Genomic DNA, 19,738 nt, shown 5'->3' with positions numbered 1-19,738 from the left:
ATTTGCTGGCTGTGTAGCTTTTTGAAAAGCTAAAGAAAATCTGGGAGGATTACTTTTCACACCTGAAAAAGAGTATAATGATAGTATCTTCCTTTTACATGGCGATTTTGAGCATTACATGAGGCCATAAATAAGTGCTTTGCTGAGGGTCTGGTAATAAGAAAATGCTCAAAGAATGTTATAAGGCACATAACCATGGATATGCATTGCAGTTCCCTTGCTCTTAGTTCCCTCATCTTAAATTTTGAGTAATTACAGTGTCTAAAATTAGCGAGTTTCAGTAATAGAGAGAACTGAATGAATCTCTGTAGCAATAAAATCTACGGTCTTCCTTTGAAAGATTAAATAATTCAGACCAATCAATCGGTATCTCCAGCCTGTAGGACTCATTCTGGCATATGTTAAGTACTTGATGAATAGATGTGTGAGTAATTAATCGATAGCTGTGTTTTACAAAAGGGGTGCTTTTCAGAGTTCAGTTATATATGTTCTTTGGCTAATACGCCCAATAATTCCTCGAGGTAGGTATAATTACTGATTTCATTTTACAGAAGAAGAAGTACCTCAAGCTGCTGGAGATGGAATGAGTTGATTAAGGTGGAATGGGGCGGCAACACAGGTTATCTGACTCAGGGATCCTGTGCTTAATTAGTCTGATATCCTGCTTTAACCACTATGCAACTTTGTCTGGTAATCTCTAGCAATAAGCAGCAGGGGCTAGAAAGGTTAGAAATAATTTTCTAAGGCTGGGCATGGTGGCTTATGCCTGTAATCCCAGCACTTTGGGAGGCCGAGTGGGTGGATCACCTGAGGTCAGGAGTTCGAGACCAGCATGGCCAACATGATGAAACCCTGTCTCTATTGAAAATACAAAAAATTAGCCTGGCATGTTCGTGGGTGCCTGTAATCCAGGCTACTCAGGAAGTTGAGGCAGGAGAATCGCTTGAACCTGGGAGGTAGACAGAGGTTGCAGTGAGCCAAGATTGTGCCACTGCACTCCAGCCTGGGTAACAAAAGCAAAACTCCATCTCAAAAAAAAAAAAAAAGAAACAATTTTTTAAGCACCTGTGGATAAGACAGGAAAAGAAATTATGCATTGGGTTGAATCAGCAATACATTTTTGTTAATTCAGTAGCTAGAAGCTAATTAACTCCTAGCCAAAATGGGAAGAGAAAGCTTTTTATTTTGTTGTTAATATTATTTTAAACTATGTTCTTTAAGACATACTACAAAAAGAAAAGTAAAACAATTGTATAGCTGAATACATCATTGCAAGATAAATACTTTTAAACCACCACCTCTGTGAGGATCTAAAACCTTGTCAGACACTCAGGACGCCTCCCCAAGGCCATCCCTCTGCACAAAGGTGACTACTCTCCTCATTTATATGATTCCCTTGATTCCCTCCTTGTTGTTAATGTGTGTGTGCATTCCCAAACACAATAACTTAATTTTGTCATTTTTATTTTTTTTTTAATCTTTAGATACACTTTTTTTTTTCTTTGAGACAGAATCTTGCTCTGTCATCCAGGATGAAGTGCAGTGGTGCAATTCTGGCTCACTGCAACCTCCACCTCCTCAAGCAGTCCTCCCACTTCAGCCTCCCAAGCAGCTAGGAATACAGGCGTGGACCCCCATGTGCAATTAATGTTTGCTCAGGCAGGTCTCCAACTCCTGGTCTCAAGCGATCCTCCCACCTCGGCCTCCCAAAGTGCTGGGATTAGAGACATAAGCCATCACACCTGGCCTTAGATAGACCTTTTAAGTTTATTTTCATCTGTAAATCATCCTATCATCCTATGCCATTGAAGAAATGAAATAATTTATTTCATAATGCAAAGTTTCTCAACTTCGACACTATTGGCAGTTGGAGCAGGACAGTTCCTGACTGTGGGGGACTGTCGTGTACATTGTAGGATGTTTAGGAGCATCCCTGGTATCTACTTGTCAGATGCCTGTAGCACCTCCTCTTCAGTCGTGACAAGGGAAATCCTCTCCAGAACTTACCAAATGTCTCCTGTAAAATTAAACTGCTCTGACTGAAAAGCTCTGCTCTGTTTTCCCTCTGTCCTGTTAATTTTCTGAAAATTGGATCTTGGAGGAGTCTTCATCTGATTCAGATTCAACCTTTAAATTTATTGCTAAGGCTACATCCTAGGTGGCATGGGGACTTCCCTCTGGAGGCACGTAATGTTGGTAATTTCTCTTGTGATGTCAGCTACCCCTGATGTCTGATATTACAACCTTTATAAGGGGGTTGCAAAATGCTGATATTCCAATTCTGTCATCCCTTGGTCATTGATTTGTCAGAATATTTGTATCAAGAAATGTCTTGCCTCAGCAATGATTTGTTTGCCAGGAAGGCTTGATTGGGAAAAGTCCCATGCAAGTTAGCCCATTTTTTTTTCTAGAATATCTTTTACTTAGTAGCTAGTCTTCCCCATTTTTGCTATTTGGACACACTCTTCTCAGCTTTGAAGAAGCAACTTATCAAATGAGACAGGATCATTGTGGCCCTCCTGGCCCATCTCTGCCTGTAGTCAATCACTCCTATGCTGTCCAGGCTCAATGCCACTTACCATGTCAGGCATAAGAATGTGCTCTCATGTAAATGAATGAAGCAAGGCTGTCTCACTCCTCTGCATCCCCACTGCCTAGATTGGAACCAGGCAGCCTGATACCTGGGGAAGAGTGCAAGATTTTCAGGAAGACAAACCTGGATCAAAACTCCTGGGTTCTAAATCTGAAAAGGAGCTGCTGGCTAATTCAAGTGGAGCACTCAAACTTTCTGGGCTTCGGTGTCTTCATTGTCAAAATAGGAAAAAGTCATTTCTCAGAGTTACTTTTAAGGGTCAAGTCATTTGGAAACAGGGTTTATGGGATTCCTACTCAATAAACACTTATGGTATTCTTTCCTATTGTAAAGCATCTTCTATTTAACTACTCAACACGTGCCAAGGACTATTACATGAAGCCCTTGTGTGCCTTCTCATGTGATCCCTTGCAGTGCCCACAGCCTATTACAGGTAAAGCATCAGTGTCATAGGCAAGTGATGCTTTTGAAACAGGTAATGGTCCTACCAGGAAGGTAATGGTTTGGGCTGTTAAAAGCAACATCAAAATAGATAAAGAAAATGAGGCTTACAGAAGCTAAATATATTTTCCTAAATTTCCAAACTGATGTGGGTTGACTCTGCATTTAAACTCGGACCTTCCTGATGGCAAAATTCACTGTATATCCTGCCTTTAATTGGGTGTTACATCTTGAATAAATGAATGAATGACTAAATGAACACATAAAAGAAGATGATACTAGGAGTTTATTAGCAAATAGTCCTTTCCTCCCAGACTGTCCCCTTTTCCCAGAAGTCAGTTGAATCTGGAGCTTACATTTTACACGTGAGTTGAGACTACAGAGACCAGCCAGAGAGAACCCTGACTTCAGCGTGGACTTCTGAAGGAAGAGGAATACCAGGTGTCCAGTCTGGCTTCTGCTGCTGGTTGGCAGTGTGGGTTGAATAAGCCTCACTTATGCTCAGACACTGCTTGGCGCTCATTTCTAACCAGCTGCTTATCCTCCTATGACGAGGGGCTCGCTGGGCCACCCAGGCCTGTGGTCAGCACGGTGCCCTGGCAAAAGCTGGATCCCAGCCTTTTCCTCTGTCCTCTGCTATTACCTGTTAAAGTGTGGGCTTTCTATCTGACACCTGGGCAGACCAAGCTCAGCTGAGCCCTGACGTGACTGGATGTCAGGGTGCTACTGGCAGGAATTTAAACTGCTTCAGCCCAGGGAGCCAGACATTCCTGGAAAAGAATGTAGGTGGGCAAGCAGCTTTTGTTTTGCTCCAAGGGTTGGAAATCTCCTATCCATGGCACCTGGGAAGGAACTCATTCAGGTGGGAAGATGAGAGCCTGTTAGGCAGCCTCTGGAAAGGGAAGCGGCAGTGCTGGAGAAGCAGTGCCCCTGTGCAGGGTCTGGAGGAGTCAGTCCTCAGCACTCTCTCTCCTCTTTGCTTCCCCTCCCCCAAGGACATGTGCTGTGACTTCACTCAACATTTCTTTGAAACCGTTCTGTGTTCACACTACAAATTACATCTAGGTTTGTAACAAAAATTGATTTCAGGACACATTAAGATACAATATAGCTATTTGAAATAGATAAATTTTATTTTAGAATGTATTCAGTATGAAAGTTTTTGAGTGAAGTGATCACTTTATGGTTTGGAAGATAAAACAAAACAAAAACACAAATAAGAAACTCGGGTTGTCCTTGGGGTGTTCAAGCCTTTGATCATGGCAGATAACATTATACTTTGATAGACAACCAAAGTAAACCCCCATTTTGATAGGGCCATATTACATGGTAGATGCACTTCATCTTCCCTGTGTGGGTCGTTATTTGATTGCCATTGCACTGAATGGCTCATCTGTGGAATATGTTTATATACCAATATTTCATACCAATGTTCAGAACATGTAATTTGATTGATCAGTTTAGGAATTTAAGAGAAATACTGAAGTACAGAATATAGACATGTAGTATTATCCATTATTAAATATATTTAACATATATAAATTATTAGTGAATTTTGATATATGAAAGCAAAGGATTTGAGAGATAGCTTTTACTAATACAATGCAATAAAATACAACACAATTTGGCAAGGATTTATTGAATGATGATTATATTCTGGGCACTGCCATTGAGTAATATGCTAGAGATACAAAGACGAATAAAGAAAGATCATGGAGTGTCAAGAATTTAAACATGTGAAGAAACAACGATAAAGGGAAAAAATAGCAGAGAAAAGAATGGACAAATTAAACTTCCAACTCAAAAATATCATGAGCAAAATGATGACTAAAGAACAAATCTGTGAAAAACTCAAAACAAATGAAAGGGTATTTTAATATTTGAATACCAAGTTCTTGCAAATGGATAAGAAATACCATTGCTCCCATGGAAAAGAGGGGAAGCAGCTAACTATACAATTAACCAAAATTGTATGTGTGACTATACATACATACGCATCCACATGCTTACGTAAATAATTCAACTATGCTATTAATCAAAGAAAGATATTCAAGCAATGTGTTTATCCCTTTAAAAAAATCTGTTATTGTTATTGTGATGGATTGAAGGATTATAATGGGCATTTTAAAAATAATACTGGTGTTTTCATTAATTAAAACATCTCTTCTGGAAAATAATCTGAAATATGTACGTAGAAGTTTAAAAATCTTACCTCTTTTGACCCAGCGATTTCACTTCCAAGCATCCATTCTAAAGGAATAAGCAAGAATGAAGACAGAGATTAATGCACAATTAATGTTTTTGCATTTATACTTATAATAGGAAAAATTTAAAACTACTGAGTAGCCCAGTAGTAGGGGTTGAATGGTTATATAGTTTATTTTATATTGGACAAGCAATTATGCAACTGTTAGAAGCAGAGCTCCCGGAGACTTCTTAGTAGCAGTGTATGAAAATGCTCAAGGTTTATATTAAGTGAGGCATGACAGAGAAGAAAAATCTCAATTGCATGTAAAAATAGAAAAAAAAAGTATAAGGAAATGTTTATTTTCTCATTAGCACATTCTATTTTCCAAAATTTTGACACTAAGTCTGCATTATCTGATAATTAGAAAAAATATCAAGAAGCAAAACTTGAACATTATATGGATAATCATAATGCAATGTGAGGTGAGAACTATGCAAATAAAAGAGATATTTCCAGGAGATTGATCTGTTAATTCCACTTGATGAAACGGGCAAGAAAACTAGATAAAAGAGATGAATTTTTAAGGACCAAGGTATCATTTGCCCGGTTAGACAGGAAAGCAAGTTGTTTTCAGGAGTTTCAAGAGCATAGGTTACGCAAATGACAGAAGCATAAACTTGTTCAAGGAGTGAAATGGATCTGGTGTGACTGGGGTACACACTCTGCAGGCAATGCAGAGAGGTCAGTTGAATCAAGAAGTGTAGATAGGAACCAGGCTGTGGGAGGCTTTTCATTCTCAGGCCATGCTAAAGAGTTTAAGCATTAAAGCCTAATCCTAGAGAATGGGTGACTCACACCAGAATGCTGATTGGAACACACACACACACCTGCACATGCATTCACAATAGTGTAAGGTAAATTATTACAAGAATCAAAGTAAAAGCATACACTTAAATGTGTATACAAATACTTTTTAGAAAACATCTTGAGAAAAAACATTAATTTTTTCCATAATAAATACAAAGCAAATCATGATAGAAAAAAATTAACACATGAAAAATAATATTTCCTCTCAACTCTTTTTTATTCTTCAAGGCTTTCTGCCCATAAATAGATCTGTCATAGAGGTTTTCTTGGCCAGCCACCTTGTAGCCACACTTGCTACAGGGTGTTTAGCCATCCCATCCGTCTACTAGTAGTCACTACTTAGATTGCAAACTCTGTGCAGGGAGGAGCTCCATTGTATATGCCATTGTGTCCCTCGCACCTGGTTTATAGAACATGCTCATTAATAGTTTCTTCCTGAATGGGTTTTGCAATGCCTTGCCTATGAAAGCCTTTGTCAAAATTCATGAGGTGGTCTTTGCTAATGACTCAGGCTACTCTTAGTCCAGGAGTCAACACAGGCATATTAGGCTGGGGTAATTTCACTTTTCAAATCCTAGTTGATGTTTATTTTTAAATTATTGTTAAACTTGGAGACATAAACAGCTAGATTATACATTGCTTACAGTCAGGCAGTCAGACTGGGTTCTGGTTGAGTTTCTACCAGATTCCCCAAATGGCCCTAGTAACAAATAGTTCCCTCAGATTTCCCCTCTGTGAAATGAGGATCTGGAGTCAGTCTGAGTTCTGATTCCAGGAGCCTGCCACAGGAACCTCTATTGCTTACCTACTTTGTGATTTCTAGTGCATAGTTCAGCAGAAAACAGCAGCTAATAAATGCTTGATGACCTATTGATCAAAAAAAAATGTCTATTAGACTAGAATTCCTTATATTTTGAGATGGATTACATCATTCTATGAAGTTTCTGGAAAGTCCTGGAAAAAAAAATCAGCTTCTTGCAGTGTGATGGGGATTTGATTCAAGACATTTTTTAATGGGGGCAGGCCATGGTTTTCTTCGCAGGTCTCTATACTGCTGTGAGGGGAATGATATAATATGAAGTAGTGCCTGCCATGGTTTTCTTTGGGGGCTCTCTATACTGCTATAAGGAGAATGATATAATATTAAGTAGTGCCTTTGCTGATGCTAATGCTATAGCTGTCCTGTCGCTATGGGGATATTACATATGCCTGATGCCACTAGAAGCACAAATGTATCACATGTCTCAAGCAAACGGCAGAAAGTTTGAACTCGGTAAACACAGGGACATTTATTCACTAGCAGGGGTTTTTAAACTGTTTTTCTACACATGGAAATTGCAGCTTGAGGGCAAAAAACTGTAAAGTCTTAGAGCCAGACACCATCACAGATTGAGCTCTTGAAATTTCACTCTCAGCGTCAGGGAGATTTCTTTGACTTTTCTATATTGTCAAAATATATAAAAGAAATTTCCTGCAGAATTAACAGAGGATTCCATTATTTGCTTTCAGTGGTAATGCACCCTGGCATAGTGGGGGAGGGTAAGAATTGCTAGACCAAGTGGTTGTAGTTCACAAATCAGAGGAGCAACCTAATTGCCACCCTCTGCTTCAGAAATCCGTAACTGTCTCTGTTTCCACACCTGTGAATGAAGTCAATGCCGGTGATAAGACACAGAGGGCCTACTAATGCATTTCTGGCTAACATTAATTGAAGGGAAAATATTTGAGAAGAGTCTTCTTTATCTTTGATATGAAGAAGTAAGATGCTGCAAAGTCTTAGAGACAAACAGAATAGCGAAATATACAATGTTAAATCTGTTTTGCATGTTCCACCAAATATTTGTGAAACTTGATACTGCTGAGTTCTATAGCTGCCTAATGACGTAATATTTAATTTAAAAGGATTTCCTTTGTTAAGTATATTATGTTAATTGAAAAACATGTACAGTTCCTTGTAAGGCATGTAGTTCACCTTTCCATTGTCATGACTACAGGGAACATGTTAAGATACTGTGTGGGTGAGATGTGACGCAGCATTTATTAACTTCTCCTTTCTCTTGTCTCAGTTGCCATTGCATTTGAATACACATTTATAGTTAGGATAGGCAATACACTCATTTCCATGGTCATTACTTATTCTCTTTACATTACAATTTCACTCTTCTGCCACATGTGCATTACAATAAGATTTTTTTTTTTTCTGCAGCTGTGAAAGGAAGGTACACACACAGGTGATGAGCTTCTATGTTATGCCAGGCTCTTTGCACTGTTATCTCATTTTATCCACATACAATCTTCAATAAAGATGCTTATACTCATTATTTTCTCCAATAAGAAAACTTAGAGAGATCATAGAGAGATCAAGTGATTTTCAGGTGCTCGTATTAACTAATGGCAGAGACAGAAGTTAAACGTGCAGGTACCTTTACTATTTTATGACCTTTAAAAGCCAATAGGATTTTTTTTTCTCTCTTAGAAATAACAAGATGCAGTAGAAAGCATATGGGATGTGCAGTCAGGCCACTCTGGGTGTCTTTCATACTCCCGCTACTCCCTCGATGGGTTTTAGGAAGTCCCCTAAACCCTCTTGAGTCTCAGTTGCCCCGAGAAGAAGGAGGTTGACCAAAGCTCTCTGCTTCAGTGTCTCAGAGTAGAAATGTCATGTGCTAAGAAAATGTGGCACATACACACCATGGAATACTAGACAGCCATAAAAAAGGATGAGTTCATGTCCTTTGCGGGGACATGGATGAAACCGGAAACGATAATTCTCAGCAACTAACACAGGAACAGAAAACCAAACACCACATGTTCTCACTGATAAGTGGGAGTTGAACAATGAGAACACATGGATACAGGGAGGGGAACATCAGGGCCTGTCAGGGAGTGGGGGAATCAGGGAGGGATAGCATTTGGAGAAATACCTAATGTAGATGATGGGCTGATGGGTGCAGCAAACCACCATGACACATGTATACCTATGTAACAAGCCTGCATGTTCTACGCATGTATACCAGAACTTAAAGTATTTATAAAAAAAAGAAAGAAAGAAATACCATGTGTTTCTAGGATGGGCTGAATCAAAGGGAGCCACTCTTGTTTCCACCTTTTTCTCCACCCAGTCTCCATTTCCTCAGGGCATGAGCCATGCATGAGGTTATTGATGGTTTCTGCTGGTGGAGGAGCAGCTCAGTGAGCCTCAGGGAGGGAGGGTTTTTGTTTTGTTTTGTTTTCTTATTTGGTTTGTCAGCATCACCCTGTAGAAGAAAAGAACAAGCAAAGAAGCAAAGGCAGTTATGCCTTTCAAGCTGAGATGCGGGAATTGGGAGAGGGGTTTGTAGGAGATAAATCAAAGAAAATCGACTAGAATAGATACAAATGAGATTTGAGTTTAACAAGTGCTGGAGTGGTGAGGCAGGATTTGTGCTCCTCTTGCTGAAACACAATTACTGTACCTCAAGGGGGCTGGCTTGTTTGCAAACTTTCAAAGCACACGTGCATTCATTTCATTCTACTGGGACGGCAGCTCACAGCCCCTCCCAGAGGCAGAGCTCTAGGTAGTCAGTGAATGTTGCTTCTATTACTACACATGCTCACATCTTTATCAAAAAGTATAGGTACTGTGTATTAGACTCTGCCCATAAATCAGGTGTCAGGTATATCAGGCATTTGATTCCATTCAACATCTTAATCTCGTGGACAACTCTAAGAAGAAAACACAATCATTTATATGTTATGGATGAGACAACTTGGTCACAGAGGTTCAATATCTTACCTGGGGTCACACAGCTATTTGGGAGAAGGTTGATGTATCCAACACAGCGTTGTCTACACTGGCCGTGCAATAGCCCATTGTCTAGGTGTGGCATCCTGGGAGCATCAGGATTTGCCTGCTTCATCAGAGGAGATAAATCTTCAGGGCTGTATTGCTTGTTTGCTATAGAGCCTCCTGAAATACGCTCTGGCTGTCCTGTGAATGCCAGCGATTCAAAGATTCTTGCCAAAGAATCATCATAAATCCTGCTTAGACAGAGAAATCCCTAACGGAAGAAGGGTTCTTTGCAGTGTCCCACAGCTTGAGCATTAGTGTGGAGAAGAGGACAATTTGCAACAATGCTTGAGTGAGAGCCAAGAGGCCTATTTACATGGACAGGGACACAGATGGTCCCGTAAGTAGGATTTGATGAAGAGAGCCCCCTCATCCCACATGGAGACAGGGAAACGGGATTTAGGATAGTGTTGTCTGAAAGGCCACTACCACATGCGGAGTCCTCTAATCCTCTGCCTGAGTGGCTCTGTTTCTTTCAGAGACAAGAAAGCTTGCCTGACATTCTGTCCCCCAGCATGGTGACAATTACAGGCATGATCAAGAGCCATTGCTTTCAGGCCTACTTTCCCTCCATTTTTCTCTACCCGAGTCTAGCTGGCAGACCAGGCTGGCAGTGCACACCCCCACATGGTGGAATGATGAGCAGACTACCAGCCACGCAAGCCTCTCCTTCCATGGATTCAGCCTGCATCTGCTTGCTGGGGTGTACTACATATAGGATACAGTGCCATGTTCTAGAGAGCATAAGATTTGACAAAGGAGGGGAAACTGTGTGTGTATGTGTGTGTGTGTGTGTGTGCGTGCGCGTGCGCACGCGCACGCGCGCACCTGTGTGTTTGGTAATGCTTCCTTCCTTTCAAAAGAATATTTCCAAGTACATACGCTTTAATAGACAATATTAACCTTTTATTCCACACAAGGATGTAAGATGATTTAATATTTCTTTTATAATGTTTGCATTGTTCTGTATAATAATTAGGAAGAAGTTAAAGAGAAAAACACTATTTTGAATATGGGTCTTTATTACTATTCAAACTCTTTCTTTTTCTTGCAGTTAAGTTGTTCTCATTTCTTCTTCTTCTCTCTCCCCTCCTCTTCTCTATCTCTGTCTGTCAGTCTGTCTGTCTCTGTGCACAGACACATATTCTGGGGAAGACGTGGACTTGGAAATAGGGAAAATTACACACAAGGGTACATGCATAGGAACTTGTTATCAGTGTTCCTCTTCTTGGGTATTTTCCTGGGACTTTGGAAGAAGGCATGCCATGTTCACATAGAGTATATACATATATGAATTATCTTACAGTAACAATCCTGTAAGGCAGGCAGTATTAGGATCACATTCTATGTAGAAAAACTAAGGTTCAGAGAAGTTAAGCCACTTGCCAGGAGGATTGCACAGCTACCAAGTGATGGAGACTGCATGTGAACCCTGAGTTTTTAAATAAAAAACTCTGAACTCTTGCTCTTCCCTGCAGTTTTATTGAGGGGCAGTGGCAGTTAATTCGGGTATATCGAGCTGGCACTGTTTTATTAGTCTTAGCAGCAACTTGTCCCCTTTGGAGCCTGGGTGTTTTGCACAGCTCTGTCCTCTGTGGCATCCCTAGCCCTGCTTCCATAGCCAGGCAAAAGAACAAGGGAATGAATGTTAAATGAACTCCCCAAAGGACAGTCACCAGGAGTCGATAGGTATTTGCTTTATTCTAATTGTTTGATTTAGAACAAAACAAAAAAACAAATGTTCCCCGCCTCTGAGTCCAAGGACTTAGCCTCAGCTTTAACAACAGCGGTTCCCATGAATAATGAAAGAGTTTCCAAGTTGTCTGAAAACAACCACGACATCAAAAAGATAACCAAATGAAACTCAGGTGTTTGCTTCCCCTCCCCATTCTCCAAGCATCTTCTTTCTCCAAGGCCTTGCTTCTCCCAGTGCTGTCTGTGGACCAGCAGTGGCCTTGCCATCCCCTGGGCACTTGTTAGGCAGAACCTGGACCTCATCCCTATTCCTAGACCTGCTGGGGCAAAGTCTGTATTTTAATAATGTCCCCAAAGTGACTTGTACATTACAGCGACAGAAGCATACTCTGAAGAAAGAGGAAGACTTACCTCCCACCCAGGGCCAGCTCTAGGATGGGATGAGTGAGTCACTGGCCGAGAGGGTGTCAAGAAAAGCAGTAATCAACAAAAGTAATATTTTAAAAATGAAGGTCAAGTGCCATGTCTCACGCCTGTAACATCCCAGCACTTTGGGAGGCCAAGGAGGTAGATCACTTGAGGCCAATTTGAAACCAGCCTGGCCAACATGGCAAAACCCCATCTCTACTATGGAATAGCTGGGTGTGTTGGGTCATGCCTATAATCCCAGATACTCAGGAGGCTGAGGCACAAGAATCACTTGAAGAGGCAGAAGTTGTAGTGAGCCAAGATCGTGCCATTGTACTCCAGCCTGGGTGACAGAGGGAGACACTGTCTCAAATAAATAAGTAAATAAACTAATTAATTAATTAAATAAAACGTAACTGGACAATTTCAGTCTTCTCCCTTCCGGATTTTTGGGGGAAAGGAGGGCAGGGAAAGCTGATGGGGTCTAGGTTTCTTGTTTTCTCTAAATATTCTGAATTTTCAGCAAGTGAAATTACATTGAGTTGTTTCCACTTTGGTCCACACACTTGTATATGATTGGATTTTCAATAACTGTGGTTATACACACACAAAAAATGTAGCGTTATAACCTAAGCATTTATTCTGCAAGGTCAGTTCACCTGGCCAACACAGATCACACTAATGATGATGATAATGATCAAGGTTGGTGGCCCTTATTAAGAGCTTGCTATGTGCTAAGTGCATTGCGTGAATTAACTTATTTAATTTCTACAGGAAACCCTATCTGGGAGGCATGCTCTAATCTCCATCTTAGCAGTGAAGTGATGGAAGTATGCAGAGGGTGGGTAACTGGTTTAAGATTTTCCAGCTAGTGACTAGAACAGGTAGGATCAGGCAACTTGCCCAGAGCCTCCTCTCTTTGCTACTTTGCAATATATAATACAATAGTGTAAAATAAGTTTACATTGTACGTGAAGTTCTAAAGCAACTGAATGCATCCTTTTCTTCAATATATGTGTATTCCATTGCCAAGTGTCTTTCTATTCTGGAAAATCTATCCCTTTAAATATTTTAAGTTAAAAATGCTCCCTAAAACAATAAGAGCAATAGATAGATGATGGCAGTTGCTTTCAAAAAATGTCCGTACAATTTTGGCTGCCAATTTTAAAATTTGGACAAAGAGATGCTGTTAGTTCAAGGGAAGACAATAGTACCAGGTCCTCCCTTTTGGATTGGGACCCTGCCGTGGACTGGGGGTACTGTGAGCCTGGTGGGCACGATGTGATCTTGCCCCTGCCCGACTTGGCTTCTTCTCTGCCTGTTTTGCAGCAGCCTCTGCACTTGCCTCTCTTGCTTGTGTCTGTGTGGATCTCATTAGCAGGGGGTGTGTGTCTCACTACAGTGGCTCATTCACAGGGCTATTGGCAGTGCCAGGGATCAGGAGCCGCCTCTCTGGCTGCCCAGAACAAAGCTGGGCCGAGCCCTCTCACGGTCCTGTGGCCCTTGGTGTCCCCACATGAGATGTCCCAAGATTGAAGAGAGAAGGTGCCTCTGGGCGATGGCATCGCCAAGGCTGGAATCTGCCTCTCAAGGAAGTCCCTTGGCGGCCAGCTGCTGCACCGTGACCTTCGTGATGGTGGAGTGAGTAGACACTGGAATTAATAAGCCTGGCCTTTCCGTCTGCCAGCCTGAACGCAGGTGCCAGTTACTACTGCCCAGCACAGACGAGGGACGGGAACGGTGGCGCATAGATCCCGGCAGAGGGGATCAGCTTTTGTGGACACAAGCTTGAGGTTGGCAGTGCCGTTTTATTTATGCCCTGTCCCTGCTGCAACAGCTGCCGCCTCTGTACGCCTTCACGCTTTCTGTACTTTCGGCTCGGGTCGTGATCTTCCTTTAATTCGGGGTTTGTTTTTATTCCAGCCTGGTTGCTGCTGCCAGAGCCGTGGCTCAACGGCTTGGCCTGAACTGTTGATCCGAATGTCAGGAGTTTCCAAAAGTTTGTTCCGGTCTATCTTTGAGAGAAATAGCATGGACAGGACCCCATCGCCAGATTGTGGTGTCTGGGGACACGCGCTTGGGGCACTATTTCCATCTTCTGTCTTTGTCTGATCTCCTCCTCATTAAATCTTCCTGGGTCTGTGGAGCTGACTACCAATTGGTGCCTGACCTAGTTACAGAGAGTCACTACGTAACCCCTTACTCATCATCATAAATGGATCATAACGGTTTGTTCATCGTGATTCAAAGTGGACTCTGCTATTTTAGAGTAATTTCTCCTTTTTGGAGTTTGTGCATGTGGGTGCATGTGCATCTGTTTATGCATGCATGTGTGTATGCACGTGTGTGTGTGTATGTGTGTGTGTGTGTGTGTGTGTGTGTGTGTGTGTGTGTTGTGCAGCTGCCTAAATGAAGCTGGCATTTTCCGTTGCTATGTGGGCACTCTGCTTTTGGAAAACACTTCTGTGGTATTGTATGGAATCGCTAATGGGCTTGCTGGTTTCCTTGCCTTGACCTCCTTTTGTTTTCCACCGGGAGCACTTTCTCTCAAGCACAGGTTCTCACGTTTTCTGCTCAGGGTGTCAGCCCTGTGGCCGCTGTTCTGCCAAAGGGCACCAAGGAGATCCTCTAAGGACCTTTTGAACAATTTATTCAATGAATGAAGAGTTCAGTCGGACAGTGACGAGGACGGCACATACCTCTGATTGGTCCCTGCCTCAGAATTGCTGGGGCATGACTCATGCATTTGGCTTTTGCCTCTGCTGATCTCACAAGCCATGTGGGAGGTTGGTTTTTTTCAGCGATCTCCCAGATTCTGTGACCTTTTCATCACCATTTTGCGTTGCATTTTGAAAAATACCCTCCCTGAACAAACTGTGTTTATCAAGTAATAACAAATTCCTTCCCCTATTTTTAATTATTCATTTGTATCTATTTTCCAATCAGAGCTTCTAATTAGTATGAGTTAATCAGAGTTAACATTTATTTATTTACTGAGCACCTTCTGTGTGTCTGAGCTACACCAGGTGCTGGGAATAGGAAAGTGAACAAAATTCAGTCTTAGCAGGGGTTTCCAATGCATAATAATATTGCTGTTAATTTACTTTAATTTGGGTAAAGTTTATTGCTCACCCATGGTGTGTTTGGGGTTGTGCGAGTACCTTATGTATACCCCTCCTTTAATCTTCAGGGGCAACCCTGTGAGTTTGGCATTAGAGATACCATATTTTAGATGTGGAGACTGATACATGTTCAGTTGAGTTGAGTCACTCACTCAAAGTCACACATATAATTACAGGTTAGAGGCAGGATTTGAACTCTGCATTGTTGGATTCCAAAACTTCCCCCATGGAGATTAGAGTCACTGGCTCCACGCATTCCTTCCTCCACTGTCCTACTGGATAGGTGTTTGCTTTTGTGGGCATGAGGAGTGCCCTGTGTTCTCTCCATGTTCCATGGCTTCTTATTTAGTGTCTGAAAATCCTGAGTACACATGAATTTGTTGCCCTATAAAATAAGGGATCTTCTAGCTTTCTAAGATACTAAGCTTACTTACCTCTTGATTGCTTAGCTGGGTAAAGTGAGGCTCTGAATGCAAAGGAATTTGCCCACAGTCATGCAGTGGCATCGTCTGGACTTAAACTCAGCAATTCTGAGCTACGGGCTGGTGGGGTTATTGGCTAATTTATTCAGAGTGAGGGAGCCAATCTCGAGTTCTCCTGGGAAATTCTGTCCAGGGTTGAGGTCAGAGCAGCCAAAATTAGATACAATGCAAGCTCATGAGAGAGGAGGGTCTAATCTTGTTTATGGATATGTCCCTGGTCCCCAGGACAGCCCTCTGGTGTAGTTGGTGGTCAACTGGTACGTGCTGGAGGAATCAGCTGGATGAAATGAAAGGGGCTTCCAGGGAAAACCTTCCCAGGTTCATGCTACAGGTTTGATAGTTGCTTACCTTTCTTCCTGGGTTGTCTTAACCCCAGAGAGTATTTTAGACCCAAATTGATGGTATCAATATTTAGTTTGACACTTCGATGATTCAGTCATTTGGTATTGTAAAACTATTTTCCTGTTTCTATTTTGGAATAAATTGGCTTATTCTTTGGGCATCTCTGGGCAGAGTAGTTTTTCCTGGCTGTATAAGAAAGATGATGCTCAGGTATTGCTATCAGTACCCTAATTCACTTTGGATGTGGCCGGCTCAGGTATCTACGATGTGAAAGAGGTACTCCATGTGGCTTGAAGTGATGACAAGATTAAAAGGTGTTTCCAGAATAGACAATACATTAACCACTCCATTAGAAATGAAGAAGAAGAGAGGAAATAATTCACCCATAATTCATTCACTCTGACTCATAAATTGTCCTTATTTTCTTCTTCTTCCTACTATTCAAATTAGTCAGAAATATTTTTACATTATTGTAATTGGAGTCGAGATTTGACATCATAATGAACCATGTTGAAATAGTCCCAAAGTATTTTCCCATGTCTCTTTGTAAGTCACAGCATTGTGACTTTGGGGAAAGCCTGTGATTCCATGTACGGTGTGTATCGTGTTCTACTTAAACATTCTCCTATTTCAACAAGGTGATTGTAGCTTTATGGGAACATAAAAAAGCGTTTCTTGTTGGCAATCTGGGTGAAATTTAATGAGACTTCAAAGAATTGCAATACCTACAAGGTCCTTACTGCAAGTGAGTTACTCCCTTTGGAGTCAGCCTAATGCCCCGCTTTCCTAATAATATGAGAATACTTGAAACATGCATAGAGAAACATAGAATTGGTATCAGAATTCTTTTTGTTCTCATTCTATTTTTTATAATTTAAGTAATTAAGATGACATCAAAAGCAAGGATCTTTCTTAATTGCTCGGAGCATTTTTCTTATTTCTGAAAATGGGTGGCATTTATCTGAAAGACAAAACAACAACATCAATAAACAATGTTTAAAAAATTAAAACGAATGGCTTAGAAATGCTAACCTGGTCTTTAATGTTTCTCCAGGAGAAAAAAAAAAAAACAAAAAAAAACACTAGCAAAGCAGTAAACTGTTCGAGTAAATCCATCTGCTCACTTTCAGGTCAAACCTGTTAGGATTAGTTCTTTAATGAGGTTACAGGGTTTTGGGCTATGTGTCCGCAGAAATGATCTGGTAATGAGCTGACTTCGAAAAGAAGGTTGAGGGAGCTTTCATTAACTCGGTTTGCATCATAATTTGGCAAGGTCACTGGAGAGAGTCTTCTTTAGGCCACTAAAAATAGACAGTCTCATAGATCCAATCATGCCGTCACCTCTCTCTCTCTCTCTTTTTTTTTTTTTTCTCTGTAGTCATGTCTTATTTTGGTAGCTCTCTTCATTCTTCTCACCCACCTGCCTCCTTTGGAACCCTGCAATTACTCTGCATAAGACACTGCATCCTTGTGTGCTGAGGAAGAGAGGAGAGGCAGGACATTTAAAGCCCCTCACTCACCTGATTACTTAATCTCCCAATTTCCCTTCCTCCCTCCTTCCCTCCTTCCCTTCCTCCTTCCCTTCATCTCTCATTTCCTTCCTTTCCTCCTTTTCCTTCTTTCTCCCTTTCTCCCTGTCTTTCTGCCCCCTCTCTCCCTCCCTCCTCTTCCCCCCTTCCTTCCTCCTTTCCTTTCTCCTTTTCACCCTTCCTCCTTTTCTCCCTCCCTCCAGCCCTTCCTTTTCCTTCCTTCCTTTCTTCCTTCCTTTCTCCCTCCTTCCTTCCTTCCTCCCTTTCTCCTTCCCTCCCTCCTTCCTTCCTCCCTTCCTCCCTCCCTCCTTCCCTTCCTTTTCTCCTCTCTCCCTTACTCCCTTTCTTCCCTCCTTCTTCTCTTCTCCTTTCTTCTTCCCTCCCTCCTTCTCTTTCTCTGTTTCACCTTTACATAGATCCCAATTTTAAGTGTCAGCGTGCATACAAATACTTGATATACAATTATTTAAAAAGTAACTATAATGAATGAATGAATGAATGGTCAGAGATACAAAGAAGACAAAATTCTTGAGAGAATGGTGGGGCTAGAAAGACTTTTGCTTCCCTTGAAAGCATACTTCACTACTATTTTAATACCTCCTTCTTTCACACTCTTGTACCCACCCCCACTGCCAGATATGTGCTCTACTTACGTTGTGTATTTGTTCTATCTATGCCTTATCATCTGTCTGTGGTTGGATGCATCTGCCCGTATCTAAACATATACATCTGTTCAGAGTGAGATTCTGTAAAAATTCAGAGGACTCATTTAACTCCTCGATTCATTGTTTTTGTTTTCTTCTCCTGTTGATTTCTTGAATGTCATGCAGATTTTGGTAAAGAAAAGCTTACCCTCACCTCTAAAACATATAACATGGTTAAAGTAGAGCTTCTATGGATTAAACAGAAGAAAGGAGAAAATTGTAGGAATTCCTAAAATCCTCCCTCCAACTCTCCCCATCCCAACTCAGCCCCTGCAACAACCTTTGGGATACCCCAGGAATACGAGTGTTTGCCAAGAATGGTTAGTAAAAGCATTACATTAGATCACTGCCGAGTTTTCATTTGGCTCTTACATCCTGTGATTTGTGATGTCTCTCAAACTTTAAGTCCGGGTCACTGTGTTTATGGTTTGCAGCAAATGCAGATGATTCTGAAGTAGGTACCACAGGAGCTATAAACACGATGCAGAAGACAGGTTTTCTGCTTTTCATAACCTCGCAGGGACTGGAGGATCAGGCAAAAAATCTTTGGGAAAATGGTTTCTTAAGAACAACAAAATGTTCCAAGACATAAGAACAAAATGACTGATAAAGGTTGTTGTAAGTCATAGGTGTTGTTTCTCATTTCATCAAATAGTTACTGAGCATCAGCTGCCTGCTGGGCGTTGTGTTAGTTTAATAGAGTCCTAAGAAGACATGATCTCCTCTCTGTTTTATTAACCTTTTAAAATTTTCTTTGTGTAAGTTATCTAATTCTTTGCTGCTCATTTTTCTGTTTATTTTTTAACTCTACCAGAGGCTGAATACTCTATTAAAAAGAGCAATCTTAGCTGTTTGGTACCCAGGGATTTGGCTGATGCCTGGCACATAGTAGATGCTCAAGAAACATTTGCTCACAGAATTACACTGTGGCATTATCAACGCCAATCACAGTGGTTGGCGGAGATGAAGCCACAGTCACAGTGTAAGCTTGTGTGTGTGTGTGTGTGTGTGTGTGTGTGTGTGTGTGTGTGTGTGTTATGTGTAGTTGGGAAGGTGGATTGTCAGGAGGTGATATTTGGCCAAGACCTTGAAAGACAAGGATAAGTTTGTGAAAAGGGAAGAGGAAGAGATATTTTGTTCAGTGGCAAATGTAGGAATGAAGGAAGCAGAGTGAAACAATATGGTAAGTTAAGGCAAATAATGATTCCTAGAAGGAGCTTCCCCAGGTGAAGCCAAAGACCAGCTGAGGCTCACTAATGAAGAGCCTTTCCTGAGGGCAGAGTGTGGTGGTGGTTAGGAGTGGATGCTCTGGAGTCGGACTGCCTGGATGTGAATCCCTGCAAACAAGGCAGGTGACATCATCACTCGCCCTCTCCATCTTGGATTTCTCCACTTTCAAATAGGGGTTATTTATATGACACTCAACTTTAGCACAGCACCTGGAACAAAGCAGGCTTGGTTATTGACAAAAGTAGAGGGGGCCAATCCAAAGAGACCTTGAGTGCTTTGCAACCAGAAGTGGCATGAGCAGGCCCCTG

At 41.4% G+C, this 19,738-nt stretch overlaps 1 protein-coding gene across 5 annotated transcripts in view; it reads left to right on the top strand.

Moving 5' to 3' along the window:
* Nucleotides 1–19,738, top strand: part of CDH11 (cadherin 11) — a 166,666-nt gene that overhangs the window by 32,942 nt on the left and 113,986 nt on the right. Inside the window, exon 1 of one of the 5 annotated variants that reach the window (XM_032284105.1) lies at nt 12,406–13,814. The exons of 3 other annotated variants lie outside the window; for them this stretch is intronic. The gene's annotated coding sequence lies outside the window, so the exon portion shown is untranslated. Of the gene's footprint in view, nt 1–12,405; nt 13,815–13,843; nt 14,250–19,738 lie in introns of those variants that run through there. One more of the 5 variants, XM_032284104.1, reaches the window with a different exon arrangement.

Source organism: Sapajus apella, unplaced genomic scaffold, assembly GCF_009761245.1.
Source record: "Sapajus apella isolate SASKATOON/1434 unplaced genomic scaffold, GSC_monkey_1.0 scaffold15, whole genome shotgun sequence".
NCBI lineage: Eukaryota > Metazoa > Chordata > Mammalia > Primates > Cebidae > Sapajus > Sapajus apella.
The sequence above is the reverse complement of the archived record's forward strand: the minus strand, read 5'-3'. Positions and strand labels throughout refer to the sequence as shown.